This window comes from Protopterus annectens, chromosome 6.part1, assembly GCF_019279795.1.
Source record: "Protopterus annectens isolate FY-2018-M chromosome 6.part1, PAN1.0, whole genome shotgun sequence".
In the NCBI taxonomy this organism is placed as follows: Eukaryota; Metazoa; Chordata; order Ceratodontiformes; family Protopteridae; genus Protopterus; species Protopterus annectens.
The window spans coordinates 439,987,906-440,002,960 of record NC_056738.1 but is presented as its reverse complement, the minus strand read 5'-3'; the positions used below and the strand labels follow the sequence as shown (position 1 = coordinate 440,002,960).

Below are 15,055 nucleotides of genomic sequence, written 5' to 3'. Positions count from 1 at the left end.
TTTTGGGGTCTTTCTAACTGCTGCAGGTGTCGGGTAAGGTACATCCCAAATGGGGCATTATACTCAGTTATGGGCCTGATAAGGGAAGAGTATAGGGGCACAATGACCTCTCTTGATCTAGATGTGAATCCTTTCATGATAAGGTGGGTAATATAGAAGGTCTTCCTAACCACCTTGGCAATGTGAGTGTCAAATGAGAGGTTACTGTCAACTTGAGTCCCTAGGTCCCTGATTACTTCTTCCGTACTTAATGGATTACCACCTATGTGGTAATTTGTGGGTACTTTGTTTTTCCCAAAGGGTATGACTATACATTTTTTGGCGTTCAGTTTAAGGCCATGGCTCTGGCACCAGTTATCCGTTTCTATGAGGCCTTTCAAAATAAACAGCCTCTGCAAGGCTCAAACCCAGGACCCTGCACACCATAGCCAAACTGATTTACCACTAAGCAATGTCAGATATTAGTTTACTTCCATTTCAGAGTCTGTCATGAGGATGTATTCCTTGCTGTATTTAGCACATAAAAATGTTCTTGTACTTGTTAATGATGCATTATGGCTTTTTAGGTAGTCAGTTTTTGTGCTAAGTGAAAGTCAGTTTCTGGCTTCCAGATTATCATTACTTGGTTTGGAGCTATGCATTTGGTTATCCAAAAAATATGAAAAAAATTAAATTAATTTTGTCAATTTACTTAATTCTAATAGGTATCAACAAAATATAAGGTATTCATCTTGTGTCTGTTTACATCTTGAACAGTTTTTATACTGACAAGAGTCATGCTGAATGATTTACAACTATCAAATTATTTTCAATGCTCAGTTAGTTATGTGTATTAACACACAGTGAGAGTTTCAACACTGTGTAATGCTGATTTCATCAGGCTTGGTTCTACATCTTGTCATCCTTGCAGCCATTTTACATAAAGTTGCACTAAAGTCAAATGAAATAAAACTTTTTAAACCAAAAATTCAATTATTCATGTTCCTGTTATTTTCTTTGGTTAGTGTCTGTCAGCAAATATTAGAAGGTTGTACGTTAAAACGCCAAATCATTATGCTCACATTACTTTATCTGCATAGTGAATCTTGGTGGATCCCATCTGTGTACATAGATAGGTATCTTGAATGATTTATTTTAGTTCTTCCTCAGGGAAAGTAAAAGGATAGTGAAATAGTCTGTTCATATAGTAATTGCTGCAGTTCTGGTCAGGGAAGGAGAAATAAACAGAAAAAATAACACACAGAACTGTGGATACTTAATGTAAGGCAAGAACTGACACAAATGAAAGAACAGTGACTAGGTTGGTTGATAGGTTACTAGATTAGTACTAGGCTGACTGCCCTTGTGGGCTATTTTAAGCCTAGCCAAGTATCCCATGTGAGAATCAAACCCTGCACCTTGTGTCTGTAAGGCAAACACCTTAACCATTATGCCAACCTCCCACCCAAGAGAAAGGAGAGTCCAAGGAAAAACTACTTGTTAAAGGAGACTGTATTAAGGATTCACAATTTATTGATCTAAAAAGAAGCAAGAGTTAGGTGGGAAATAACATTCAGTGTGCTGCCAGCGAATAAGAATAAAAGATGTGGAATAGTGGTTATAAATAATACTTAACCAAATAAGAGAATAAAATTGTGGTGCTATGTATAAGTATAGATGATACAAACAAATGACCTGATGTTGTCACTCTTCACACAATCCTTGACAGTGGGTTTGGTTCCGAACCTCGGAACTGAGATGGCCGTTTACTTCAGCTCATGCTCTCCAGACTCTCGAGCCAGACTCTACTCATAATGCTCCTCACAGAGATTACCTCAGATCTCGTTTGCCACTTCACAGACCAGACGCATTCATTACTTCTCTTGAGTCTTGGCATATTTTTTGTGAGTATTGTCCAATTTATACACTTTCTTCTTCGATAATTTTCTCCTTATAACTCCTTGTATTTCTACCAGCTCCTCCTTTTCTTATCGCAGCTAATTTTTCCCCTTTTCTCTTTCTTCTACTGTTAGTAGACTATCCATTACCATCATTGGTACTCCTTCCACTCTCTTTGTATACCATTTTTAAGGTATTCTTACATACCATTGTTGGTATTTTCTACCTATTTAAATCAGAAAACAATGTTCTTTCTTTCTAGTTGTATTTCTCTCACTCTGTTCTGTATTGTGATTGCTGACAATCTCTTCTGGCTGTTATGGCTGAACAACAGGAAAATCTTTCTCCTTCTAAACCCTCTAAAGGCACCTCTGGGATTAAGAATGTAAAAATTGTGAGGGCAAAATGCCCAACTCAGATGGGCATAACCTGTGTGTGTACTGCCTTGGAAAAATACACTTACAAGAAAACTGCAATTTGTCACAGGTTTTCTACCCAAATTAACTGAAAGAAAGAATAAACTAATTTTGAAAGGACTCCTTAAATCCAGATTTGATGAGGCCATTTGTGAGTCCAGGACCAAAGCTAGCACTTTCTGATCTTCTTCATTACCTGCTTCAAAGAAAGGCCTTCCTTGGTTCCAAGGCTCTCGGAACTGTCAAGGAAAATAGCTAAAACTTCCTCTGCACCGAAGAGTTCATTGGCACCAGAGAATCTGACTGGAGCTACTTCTAAATTGGCTTCGAAGCTGACACCTTCTTCTTCTGCACCTTCTGATGCATTGGTACCAAAGCAATTAGGGCTTGCCTCCACTCCCAAGAACATCCTATTCCCCATCTGTGGACCCTTTTAAAGACACTCCATTTGTGGAAGTAAGACTCCCTAAATCTCCTTCGAATGCATCTGTTTGATCTACTAAGAGTCTCTCTGAGGCAAATATCATGAAACTGGTGGATCAGCTGCTGGTGGCGAGGGGATTGTCCTCAGTTCTGAGCCACACCAGCATCGGAAGTGTTCATCCTATGACACCCCCATACCCTCCTCATCCAACTCTTGCTGAGCCTTTGAAGCCCTCAATCCCGACTCTCCCAGCTCTGACTGTCTCAGTTTCAGTAGCATCTTCATCTCCAGTTCCGAGAACCACCTTGAGTACCTGCGAGATTTTGGTACAGGAGACTCTCTGGTCGGGTCCGAGATGCATGGTACATTTTTGGTTCCTTCAGAATCGTCCATGTCTCTCTGTGCCTTTAGCCTTTGTAACATTGACCCTGGCTTTTGTTCTGAGGGCTGCCTCCTCAGTGTGGGGTGTGACCCCAGTTCTGAAGGAGTCTATTTTGGTTTCAGGCTCCCATCCCTCTATGGGGGGGGGGGGGGGCAGCCTTCTGGATTATGGAGAAGGCATTGCCTATTGGAGGCGCACAGTCCTTGCCATCCCTGTTCGGACAGATTTCAGTATCTCCTCAACCTGAGCTACCATCATTCTCATCCCCAGGACAGAGGGCACAAAAGTCTCAGGTAATCCCTACCTTAGTAGTCTTCTCTTCAGATACTTTCCCAGATAATCCCCTTGAGGAAGTCCCTATGAAAAGAAAGTGCTAGAGGAAACACTTAGACTCTCCAGAAGAGTCTTTCACTGAAGATACTGATTTTGATGAAGGGAAAGGTTCCCCCAGGTCCCCCTGATAATGTTTTCCTTGGGGACATCCTAGAACTCCTAAAACAGAGGGGTGGTTGGCCTTCCTCCCAACCTTCTTCAGAGGAATCAGTATACCTGGAGGCTTTTTCTGCCCAACTATCTACTTCTTGGATGTCTCCGTCTGCTGCCGATCTCATTAAACTGATCACTCAGTGGGTGTGGAAGATGCACAATGCCATAGAGCCAATCCCCAAGAGACCTGATCAGGTATTATCAACCCCTAAGGAGGAAAAGCATTGGGCCAAATAAATTCCCATTGATGCCATGGTGGTAGCAGCAGTCACCAGAAAGGAACTTGCCAAGGAAAGTCCTATTATTCATCTTCCTAACAAGGAGTCTAGGACTTTGGATATATTTGAGAAGAACATTTATGCTTCATCAACTTTCACTCTCATGTCCTTGAATTAACAAGACTACAGAGGGATCTAATCAAGGAGCTCTTGGATACCCCCGAAGGAGCAGTGGCTGAAGAGGTATGAGATAAAGTTACTTCTCAGTTTGCAACCCTAGAAGCAATTTCTAACTCGTTCATGAAGCTCATTGCCTATGCAGCTGAAGGGATAACTAGGGCAGCGGGTTCAGGTATAACCACCAGGGGGCATTCCTGGATGCACTTGTGAGACTTTATGGAGCCATTTAAAGCATCTTTCATCAACACTCCATTTGACAGATCTTCACAATCCGTTTGACAGATCTTCCCTTTTTGGTCCCAAGGTAAAGGATACCCTAGCCAGATGTGAAAAGGATGGTAAAATCCTTTCTGCCATTGGCATACATTTCTCCACTTCTCAGAGACCGTACTCTAGGAACCAGAGGAGTGGGAGACTATGGTTTAAAAAATCCGAAGGGGCTTTCTAGGATTCATGAGGCAAAGACTTACCCCGGGGCAGAGGGGGAAGCAATGGAAGATGCTGTCCTAGAGGCAGAAATGGAAAGCAAAATCAGTGATCCAGAGAGACCTTCTTTGGAGCTTCCTACCAGCACCCCTGAATGGGTGCCCAATTGCCCGCCTCTGGAGGCAGTCAGGGGATGGCTTTCTCTGCATCAGTCTGCTTGGCAAATGTTAACAATGGACAAATGGGTGCAGGGAATTATGAAATTCCTGCATCACAACCTCCAAAACTCCAGAATAGCTCCCAAACATACCGCCCAGTCTCAGGGAAGCAGCAGTTCTAGAAAACTGCTATGCAAAAGAGTCATCCAAAAAGTCCCACCATACCAGAAAGGATCTGGATTTTACTCAAGACTCTTTTTAGTGCCTAAGAAAACAGAGGACTGGAGACCCATCTTGGATCTCAGCCAATTCAACAAGGCAGTTCAACAAACCAAATTCCAGATGGTCACGGTTCAGTCAATACTTCCATTCTTGGAAAAAGATGGGTGGATTTGCTCTATCAACCTCCAAGATGCTTATTACCACATAAAAATGGAAAATAGCTCCAGAAGGTTTTTGCACTTTTGGCTGGGGAGCCAGTCATTTCCAATTCAGAGCACTGCCATTTGGACTCACCACAGCCACAGTGTTTACCAAATGCATGGCAGTGGTAGCAACTCATCTAAGACTGCAAGGGTTTAGAGTATTTCCATATCTCAATGACTGGCTCCCACGCCTGCCACTAGACGTCAGAAGGGGTGAAAGATTACTCCATGCATCTCTGTACATCTCTAGGAATAACTATAAATTTCAAAAAGTCCACACTTCAACCCACTCATCTGGATTTCATTGGAGCTCACTTAGACACTGTCTCAGGAATTGCATCTCTCCCTCCAGAAAGGCTACAATATATAAGATCCCAGGTCGGGCAATTACTACACAACAACAAGGTCCTACCAAAATTAGTTCTTCAAACACTAGGCTCCATGGCAGCAGCAGTCACTCTAGTTCCCTTGGCGAGTTATCACATGGGGATATTGCAATGACTACTAGCATCCCAATGGTCTCTCATACACAAACCAATGTGTCTACCAATTGCTGCAAACACAACCTGTTGTGGTGGCTACAGTCCAACCAGATTCTCTTGGGTCATCCTTTCATTCTTACCCAGCCTCAAGCCACAGTGACCATGGAAGCTTCTCAGACAGGGTGGGGGGGGCATTATCTGGGAAGGACAACCCAAGGCACATGGTACTAATTGGAGGCCAACTTGCACATCAGTGTACTAGAGATGAGGGTAGTGCTGTTAGTGTTGCAAGCATTCCAAGATGTCCTCTCTCTAGGAACAGTAGCAATTCAGACGAACAACATGTCAGTAGTCTGGTACATAAACAAACAAGGGGGAACCAAATCTTACCCGTTGTGTCGAGAAGCACTCAGAGTTTGGCAATGGGCAATTTCTTCCAACCGCTTTCTCACAGTAATGCAAATTCTGGGGAGCTCCAACATGATAGTGGACAAATTGAGCCAAACTGTTCTCTTGCCTCACGAGTGGTCTCTCAATCCAGCAGTGGTGAACAATATTTTTCACCACTGAGCCCAACCTTGCAATCTTTTTGCCTCTCCTCTAAACAACAAGTGCAGAAGTTACTTTGCCCTAATAGCCCCTCGGGGGAGTCACACAGAGATGCTCTTCTCCCTGATTGGCCTCCTGGTCTGCTTTATGCCTTTCCCCCAATTCCTCTCATTTCACAGTTCCTGAAGAAAGCCAAAGGACAGAAAATTCAATAATCCTCATTTTCCCCTTCTGGCCTCGACAATTTTGGTTTCCCTTCCTGTGGCATCATTTAATTTGGAAACCATGGATTCTGGACCCAGTTCCAGATCTACTGTCTCATCCGGAGGGCATGGAGCATCCGAATCTCCAAAATGTCAAGCTCACCACATGGCTTCTCCCATTCCCATGATTGCCAGGCATCCTTCTCTTTCCTCACCTACCTGACAAATCATTATCGTTCATCACAAATCATCTACAAGGAGATTATACCAAAGTAAATGGGAGAAATTTGCTAGATGGGCTCTGGATAATGAGATAGATCCTTATTCCAGTCCTATCCATAAAGTATTACATTTTCTGTCTTCACTTTACCAGTCAGATTCCTCTGCTTCAACAATAAAAGTACACCTAGCTGCGATTTCAAGTTTTCATATAGGACTGGAAGGTGCCCCTCTAATGTCACACAAACTATGTAAAGCATTCCTAAAAGGGCTCTGAATGCTAAGACCTCCATTTAAAGAACCACTTCCCCCTTGGAATCTAACTGTGGTTCTTCAGGCCCTGACTAGGAACCTCTTCGGACCATCAGCAACTTGTGACTTAAAACATCTGTCTTGGAAAACCTTATTTTTGGTGGCTATCACTTCTGCCAGGAGAGTCTCTGAACTTCAGGCCCTATCGTGCAAACCTCCATACTTAATTTTGCACAAGGATAGAGTTGCGCTTTAGACTAATCCTTCCTTTCTGCCCAAGGTTGTATCTGAGACTAATATTAATCAGACTCTATTTTTCTAATTTTTCAAACAATGGAGAATATGCTCTCCATTTACTTGACATACAAAGACAACTACGTTTTTATCTTCACAGGACTGAAGTATTTAGGAAATCAAACCAACTTTTTGTGACATTTTCTTCTCTCCATCTAGGTAATCCAGTTTCTAAGGTTACCTTGGCCAAATGGCTTAGACACTGCATCACATTCATTTATCATTCTAAAGGACTCCAGCTCCCCAAAACAGTTCAAGCCCATTCTACAAGAGCAGTAGCTACTTCTGCAGTCTTTCATGCCAGAGCTTTTTTAGACAACATTAGTGCAGCAGCCACTTGGTCTTCTCACCATACCTTCATCACTCATTACAGATTGGCTCAGGTCTCAAGGGGACGAGCATCCTTTGGTTCTATGGTGCTTAGGAATATTCTTCCATGAGATCTCCCAAGGCTAAAGTAGCTGGGGACTCTGTCCCACTGTCAAGGATTGCATGAAGATTGGCAACATCAGATAAAGAAGTTATGTCTTACCATAATGTTCCCTCTGTGTTGCCAATCTTCACCAGTCCTTGATATCCCCACCCTCTGTCCCCAAGCCTGATACTCCTAGTAGATCAAATTTAGCCCTTGGCTAGCTTCCCTTTAAGGACTCGTATTTGTCTTCAGTTAATCTAACTATCATGTATCCATGACCTTTCACATCTGACTGCCACTCCTTGGCAAACTCGATCTGAGGTAATCTCAGTGAGGAGCATTATGGGTAGAGCCTGGCTCAAGAGTTTGGAGAGCACATGCTGAAGTAAATGGCCATCTCAGTTCTGAGGTTCAGAACCGAACCCACTGTCAAGGATTGGTGAAGATCGACAACACCAATGGAATGTTATGGTAAGACATAACTTCTTTTCTTAAGCAAAATGTCTGGCATTGAAGCTCATCCTCCAGAACAACAGATTTGGGTAAAATTTCTCAGGCTGCCAAGCCACCCCCTGCCTCATAATACACCACAGAGCTTAACCTGTGCAGAATTTCATTGCCATTGTTTTAACTCAGTATTAAAATATCCCCAAGCTAACATTTTCTGACAGGAATTTTTCAACTTTTTGATGAATAAACACATTTTGCTCCCCATCTCTTCTTTTCTTCCAGAATCTGTATAGATCACAACTTTCAATTCCGGGAAGCTTTTTTCCCATTATTTTTGTCATTTTTTTCTATGCTTATGTATCTAGCATTATATCGTTCACAAAAATAAATAAATAGGAAGAGTTAAATTTGCAGGCCATTTACTAAATCAGTTTTGAAAATAAAAATAAAATTAAACTGTCCACATGTAGTAGGTAGCAGAGTCTTTTACATCATTCTTGGCCTAAAATCCAGTGCACACAGATGGTTTATTATCTTCCATAAGATAAAAGGTAAACGTGATCTAAGAATATGCACTGCCCTTTGGTCTATCTAGTTTGTATGATAAATATGCAAAAGTCATTCAAAACGATACCTGTTAAAGTGTTATACAGTCTTTGTTTGAATCTTCATCATTGCCACAGATGTCTAAGTCTTAAAGTATTTCAGTTTTGTCTGATGCTGGTACTGACAGTGAAGCTTCCAGCACTCTGAGTTATCTCTTCCTTAAGACTGAGTAGGACAGGCTGTTAGTAGTCCTTTTGAGGGATGGGGAAAATGCTGTTTTACTTTTTGTCCATCTCATTTCACTAGGGACAGGATCTCCTGGCTGCTTTTTCTCCCAGCCTAGGATGACTAGCCTTTCCTCACATGATTCATAGGTTTTGAAGCCACTCCCAATTATGCAAGTCTTAACTGATGTTTTTTTATTTATTTTTTTTTAATTATGGCTGGAATGTTGACGGCAGCATTTTATGCCTTAGCATTGATGTTTCCACCACTGACTACCCTCTTGATATTGATATTGTCAAATCCATCATTGCCAGTCCTGCTAATATTCTCAGCACTGATGTTTGGGCCCAGGGCTTTGGTGCTGATGTTGATGTAACCTTTCTGGCACTGGTTTGGTCCTGATGAGCTGGCCCTGGAGTTGTTAGAAACTGGTGCTTCAGCATCAAACTAGCACTCATCATCAAATTTGATACTGAGCCAGTAATCCAGTTTTCACTGGATTTATCTGATACTCTGCCTGTCAATTTCAACAAAATGCTTTAGACTAGAGCAGTCTGTACCTGAGATTTTGGCCATGCCACCTGTGAAACTGCAAGAAATGGCGGTCCAAGGCCTTCTGCAGCCATGCATCCTGATGACAATGCCTAAGTGTTTTACTCCTTATTGTCTTCAAGGAAGGCCCAGTGCAAACGGAAGAACATGGAGTCATGCAAAAAGAACTCAACAGCTGACATAGGTGACAAGAAGGAAGCATCCCCCACAGACCACACATTTGAGAAACTCCTGAAAATAGCATGTTAAAGATGGGGTGGCTCTCTGACCCCCACATCCTCCCCGCCCTGAAAACAGCTGAGGAAGCCCCACCTTCCATTCACCAAACAGGGATGTTGGAGCAATGAGACCCATGTTAAAATATGTTTATGCATTCTAAGTCATTTTTAAAGCTACTCTGATATGTCATATATGGTGCATTTCCAATATGAACTTACCAATCAAATGTACCAATCTGTTGGGCAATTGACAGATTTCAAAACCTGTCTCTTCTATGACCTTCCTAATAATGTGCCTTTTTATAATGCCAGCAAAGCCTTGGCCAGAAGTAAATGCACATTGTGAATATAAAGTTCTTGCCATCTTAATGCTCCTTGACTCAGCACCAGCAGTGGTTTATACATATCACATAGTAGAAAAAGTAAGAACAATCTGAAGTAACCTTAACGCTCAGGGGCAACTCCTAGAGAGGTTAAAATCCCAAAGGAAAGGGTTCTTTGCAATTTTTGGCTAGCATCTCCCTACCTATGGGTGTACAGCAGCAGCAGCAGCAATTTTTAGGCTTTGCCAAACTATGCCTCTGTTTTTCTTTAAACAAGAAACATCTTCAGTAAATTATCACTTATGACAGGCAATCACACATTCATATAAATGAAAACAAACTATGACAACATATTTTAGTTGCAAATACCACACATCACCCACAATCTATTCGGTCATCATCAGTCAAACACTACAAATCCTGTCCCCCCAAACCCCACTCTTCCTCCAAACCCCACTCTGCATGCACTGTCCCCACAGTTCCCAGTTTCCTCCATGTAATTTGCTCCCACCTTCCTTCAAAGATCTCAACTCTAGTTGTTTCTTCCCTGCCACAATTTTCACCACCTCCAGCACAGTTCGTCTAGATCCCCAACATCCCCCCTCCAAAAATTTCCCCACCAGCAGCCACTACAGATAGAATCAAGACTTCACCACATCCAGGCAAATCAAATTCCACATGACAGCTCAAAACATTCACCTCCCCAGTTACATCAGCTTGCTAACCCAGCACCTCTGACAGAGCAGTCTGCAGGGAACCTTTAAAATCCACCAATCCGGCATACTCCCCACCACACCCCAACCCCATTTATTTGCCTTGGATTCTATTGGGGCACAAAAATGCCCATGCAAACACCTCCAAGCAGAGATCCCAAATCCTCTAGACCTTGCCGCATACCTGGGAGTCACAGACGTATCTCTCCGTTGCTTCCCTGTGAACCACTCATCTAATCCCCCTTCCCAATCCACTCTGACCTCCCCTGATTGACCCCCACAACAATAATGCAATACTTTACATGTTCTACTAATAATCCCTTCTTCAACAGCAGCCCCTGCTCTAGCTTTTATCAAAAACACCACCAGTCCTCCACTTAGGATCGCCCCATTCCTCTCTCCAGTCTCACACTCCGACATCATTTCCTGACAGGGAAGGCAATCTCCAGCCTGCAGTCCAAATTAAATCTCGACCTCCACAAATTACACCACCCCCTCTTTCTCTAACTATCTGCCCACAACAGCTTACTCCCCCAGCCAGTCTTTTCTAGCAGACTCCAGCCCCCTCATGTCCACTGTCTGCATTCTCAATTGCAGTCATTTCCAACAGCAGAATCTCCACTGTCCACTCCTGTGTTGGCTCAGCTCCCAGAATACTTTCTGCTATTTTATGAATAGAATACTCTGTGTGGATATTGTCATTCACCCCAAGGATCTGAACTAAAAATCCCACTCCCTTCCAATTTCTCGATCCTCTCCATTCCCATCACCACCCCCCCCCTCCACCTTGAACTATAGATTTCTGCCCATGCCATGCATAGGCGGCTTAATTATGTAGCTCTGAAATACCCCTTCAAACCAGGCAATCCCAAACTATTCTGCTCCACAGGAAAGATCAGCCCACCCAATCTAACTCCCACCATCAACCCCCCCCCCCCGAGACAAAACCCCTCAGCTCTTCATCAACTGCCAGCCACATCCTGTCTTCCAGCTGACAAAAACATGCCCAACCCATGTACCAAACCAAAGGGAATAAAATCAGCTTGACTGCCCATATCCCGCCATCCACATCCATAAAACAGAGCCCCAATCTCTCAGTCACAGTCTCAACTATTACTCAAAGGCCAAGAGCCAGACATCCATTAACTTGTTAAGGTCCTTTTTGTTCAGATACCTGATTAACATATTCATTTTCCTGGAGGTGAGAGTTGATCATTACTGAATGGGTCGATGTATTAATCCCCTGAAGGTCGCCACTCCATCCCTCCTAACCCCACCCTGAAGGCAGCTGGATGACTTGCAGTAGAGTAGTAAATGCTGTACTTAGCAACATTTGCCTGATATAGCCTCTTCCATGTACAGAAACCTACCCACTAGTCAGCGTAGCCAGTGCCCCAAATCCAGGATAGACAAGATTATGTTGACCAGCAGAACTGATCCTCCCTCCACTGCCTGTGCTGCTAATAGAACTTGTGTTAACTGAGTCATAGCCAGGGCTTTATCCCTATGCAATGAGACTGGGGTTGAAGAGAATCCCTTTCTGTTACTCATTCCATTGACCTCAATCACCACAGATGTATCAGTCATAGACTGAAGGGACATTTTAACATATAGACTGCTCATGGTGTCTGGACATCTACTAAGGTAACACTGCACTTCAGTATCTTGAAGATCAGGCTAGCTCCAGTGTTTATAAGGGTAAAATCCTAACCACAGCCTCAACCACCCTAGTTCACTTAGTGCCTCAGGAGACAGACAAAGCTGGCAAGTGGGAATGTGCATACTCATCTTAGGGCATAATGTGGCAGACCTAGCCATGCAATGCCACAGTACCTCGGAGGAGAGGCAGCAGTTTAAATGCATTGCCTAATGGCAGGCAGTACGCTCACCAGTCCACTGCCTGGTAATATCCTTCAATGAGATTTGGGTGAAGTCGCACCAACATGAAGAAATTATTCTGGACTTCAGACATAATACATGCCACAAATCCCCTACCTAGGGTTTCAAAGGATCAGTTCCTTGAAGAACTACAGGCTAAAAAGAGATAAGTTCAACCCTTAGTTCCAAAATGTGTAGTTGTACAAGAACTCCAAGAATAAGTTTTGCAGTATCATCAAGAAATTACTATAAATGAAAAGCACACCACTGATTGTGAGGAAGTTTAAAACGAACTGACATAGTTTAGAGTTAAAACAACTGAGGATGAAAACTGAAAACCTCAAAGGATGCTTACAATGAAATAACTTCATAATATTTGGCTTAGCTAAAATGAGGAAGGCCAACGTTATATCACATTTATGCAAATGTTTTTTTTCTCCAAGATTTATGCCTTTTACAACAAACCTTAATATATATAACTCACAGATTTAAACCATTCTATCATATCCCTTCATTACAAAATTTTGTAATTTTAGAGATTGCTGGTTTGAACTAGGCAGCTCCAACTAATTTCAAATGGCTCTGCAAACATATGCTTAGTAGCTGATCTTCCCCATTAAGTCCACATCAGAAGGGCTGCATTTAAGAATTTTCATTGCAAATTGTTGGCAGCTTCAACTAAATTTAACATGAATTAGCCAGAGTTTAAAAAGGTTTTTCACTAAGATGAAGGATGGATTACAAAAGCTCATACCACATACTGTCAAACATGTTAAGAAGTCCTCTGCTACTGCCTGTCCTAAAGGTCATAAACTCTGTTCCTGGAAAATTGCCCAGTAGTAACTTAAACATATTTACACTAGAAGCAAGTGTGACATTAACTGGCCAGATTGTTCCATTCCATTGACTTTAATAGCAAACGGTTTCCTTTTCTTATTGCTGCAGTTGACTGACTTTATAGCACTTACATTGTCTCTCGCTGCTATTAATTCCACAGTATAAATTATATCAGCCTAAATATTCATAAATGTACTCTTAAATGCACTTTTCCTTGAAATTCTTAAAGGCCAGGATTAATTCTCCTTGTAAACATCCACAGCATAATGAAAAGTGTTTTAGATTGACTGCATATGGGAGATCAGCCAAGCTTTTATTGACTTTTGCACTCTGTCAGATTTACTAAAGATTGTTTTTATAATGGGATAACATACTGCACTTTCATATTCTAGGACTGGTCCCACCAATGTTATGCATAGCTGTACCATGACATATTCAACATTAGATCACTGTTGTAGAACCCTATGTCAACGATTTTCAACCTTTTTCATCTCGGGGCACATGATGCCTGAGAGATGACCAGTCCAACCAAATATTTATTATTAAGCGCTTTTCGTTTAGTCCAAGTAGCCAAACATCTTCAGATCCATAAACTAGTTACAAAAATCTTGTGGCACACCAAAAAATATATATTATTAATATATTTTTTTGCCATTCTGACAAAAATAGGTATAACTTTGACTGATTTAAAAAAATAGTTTCTTCCTTTTTACTTGCATGTAATACTTGTTTCAAAGATCTCAACCTTCATAGCGACATAAACATGACCTCTAGTCCCTTGCCCACTGAATCCTCTACCTATGAAACAAGTTTCCCTTGAATTTCAGGCAATGTAACACAATGGCATCTTCCAAGTTATGCCTGTACAACTGGTTGGGTACCAATAAATTTACTCTTGGGATAACCAGAATACCCCTCAAACAGAAAAGTGGCAAATTTTCCCACTGATTTCTCTGGGTTGGGTACCTGTGTTTTACGTGGTCTTCTTGATGTCTGCTTTGAAAGAGTCTGTGATCTTAAGATGAAGGACAGCCATATAGACTAGACAACTAGCGGACAGAAGTGCCAACAGCAATGTATGTAAAACATAATGAAACACGTTAGTACTGTAAGTCTTTATATCAGTCTGTGAACAGACTCATTAATTTGCTCACTTTAAATATTCTGCCTAAAATTAAGACTGTTACCATCTTCAAACTTCCATCCACAAATATATTTGCATTCTAAGTAGCTGAGAGATGTTTCATCTGTTGTTTTTGTGATGCAAGCCAAACAGCTTTGTGAGCCTCAATGAAAGTATAGTTTGCCCATGCACTGGAAACTCCAAATTTCAAATAAAAAACTATTAAAAAATTGAGAGAGATGATAACTGAACCTTGCATATGACAGCACAAGAAGAAGTTGTTCCAATAGGATCTCAACTAATGTAAAGACAGACCTGTGATGGAAGTGACTCACAGCTCCCCGGTCATAATCCTTAGCATTTGAGTGACAACAAGACAAAGCAATGCTTGCTAGCAGCAACTCTGTTTCAGCTCTAATGCCAAGTGGACAGCTCCCTCCAGTTGCTGTTTAATTCCATTTCACACAAGCCATACAAATGACATAGCCAAATTCAAAACAATACAGTCAGATTTGTTCAGAAGTATACAAAACATAAAAAACAATCTCACAGTTTTACTCACTCACACAATGAATGCTCTGGAAAAAAGTTATAATGCTATTTCATTTAAACCACAATGCAAATGAGATCTGTGGAGACTACTTCCCAACTGCCCTTGACTTTCAGGGACAACCCTTAGTTTTACTTCAAAAGTTGTTCTGACTCCTTTAAAAAGTCACTGACTCTTCATCTTGAGAAGAAAAGAAAAACTGGTGGATTTCAGTGAATAATGATGGCTTGCAC

At 41.8% G+C, this 15,055-nt stretch overlaps 1 protein-coding gene across 1 annotated transcript in view; it reads right to left on the bottom strand.

Annotated features, from left to right (window-relative positions):
• Positions 1-15,055, bottom strand: part of SPEG (striated muscle enriched protein kinase) — a 2,687,905-nt gene that overhangs the window by 2,134,244 nt on the left and 538,606 nt on the right. The gene's annotated exons all lie outside the window — the stretch shown is intronic.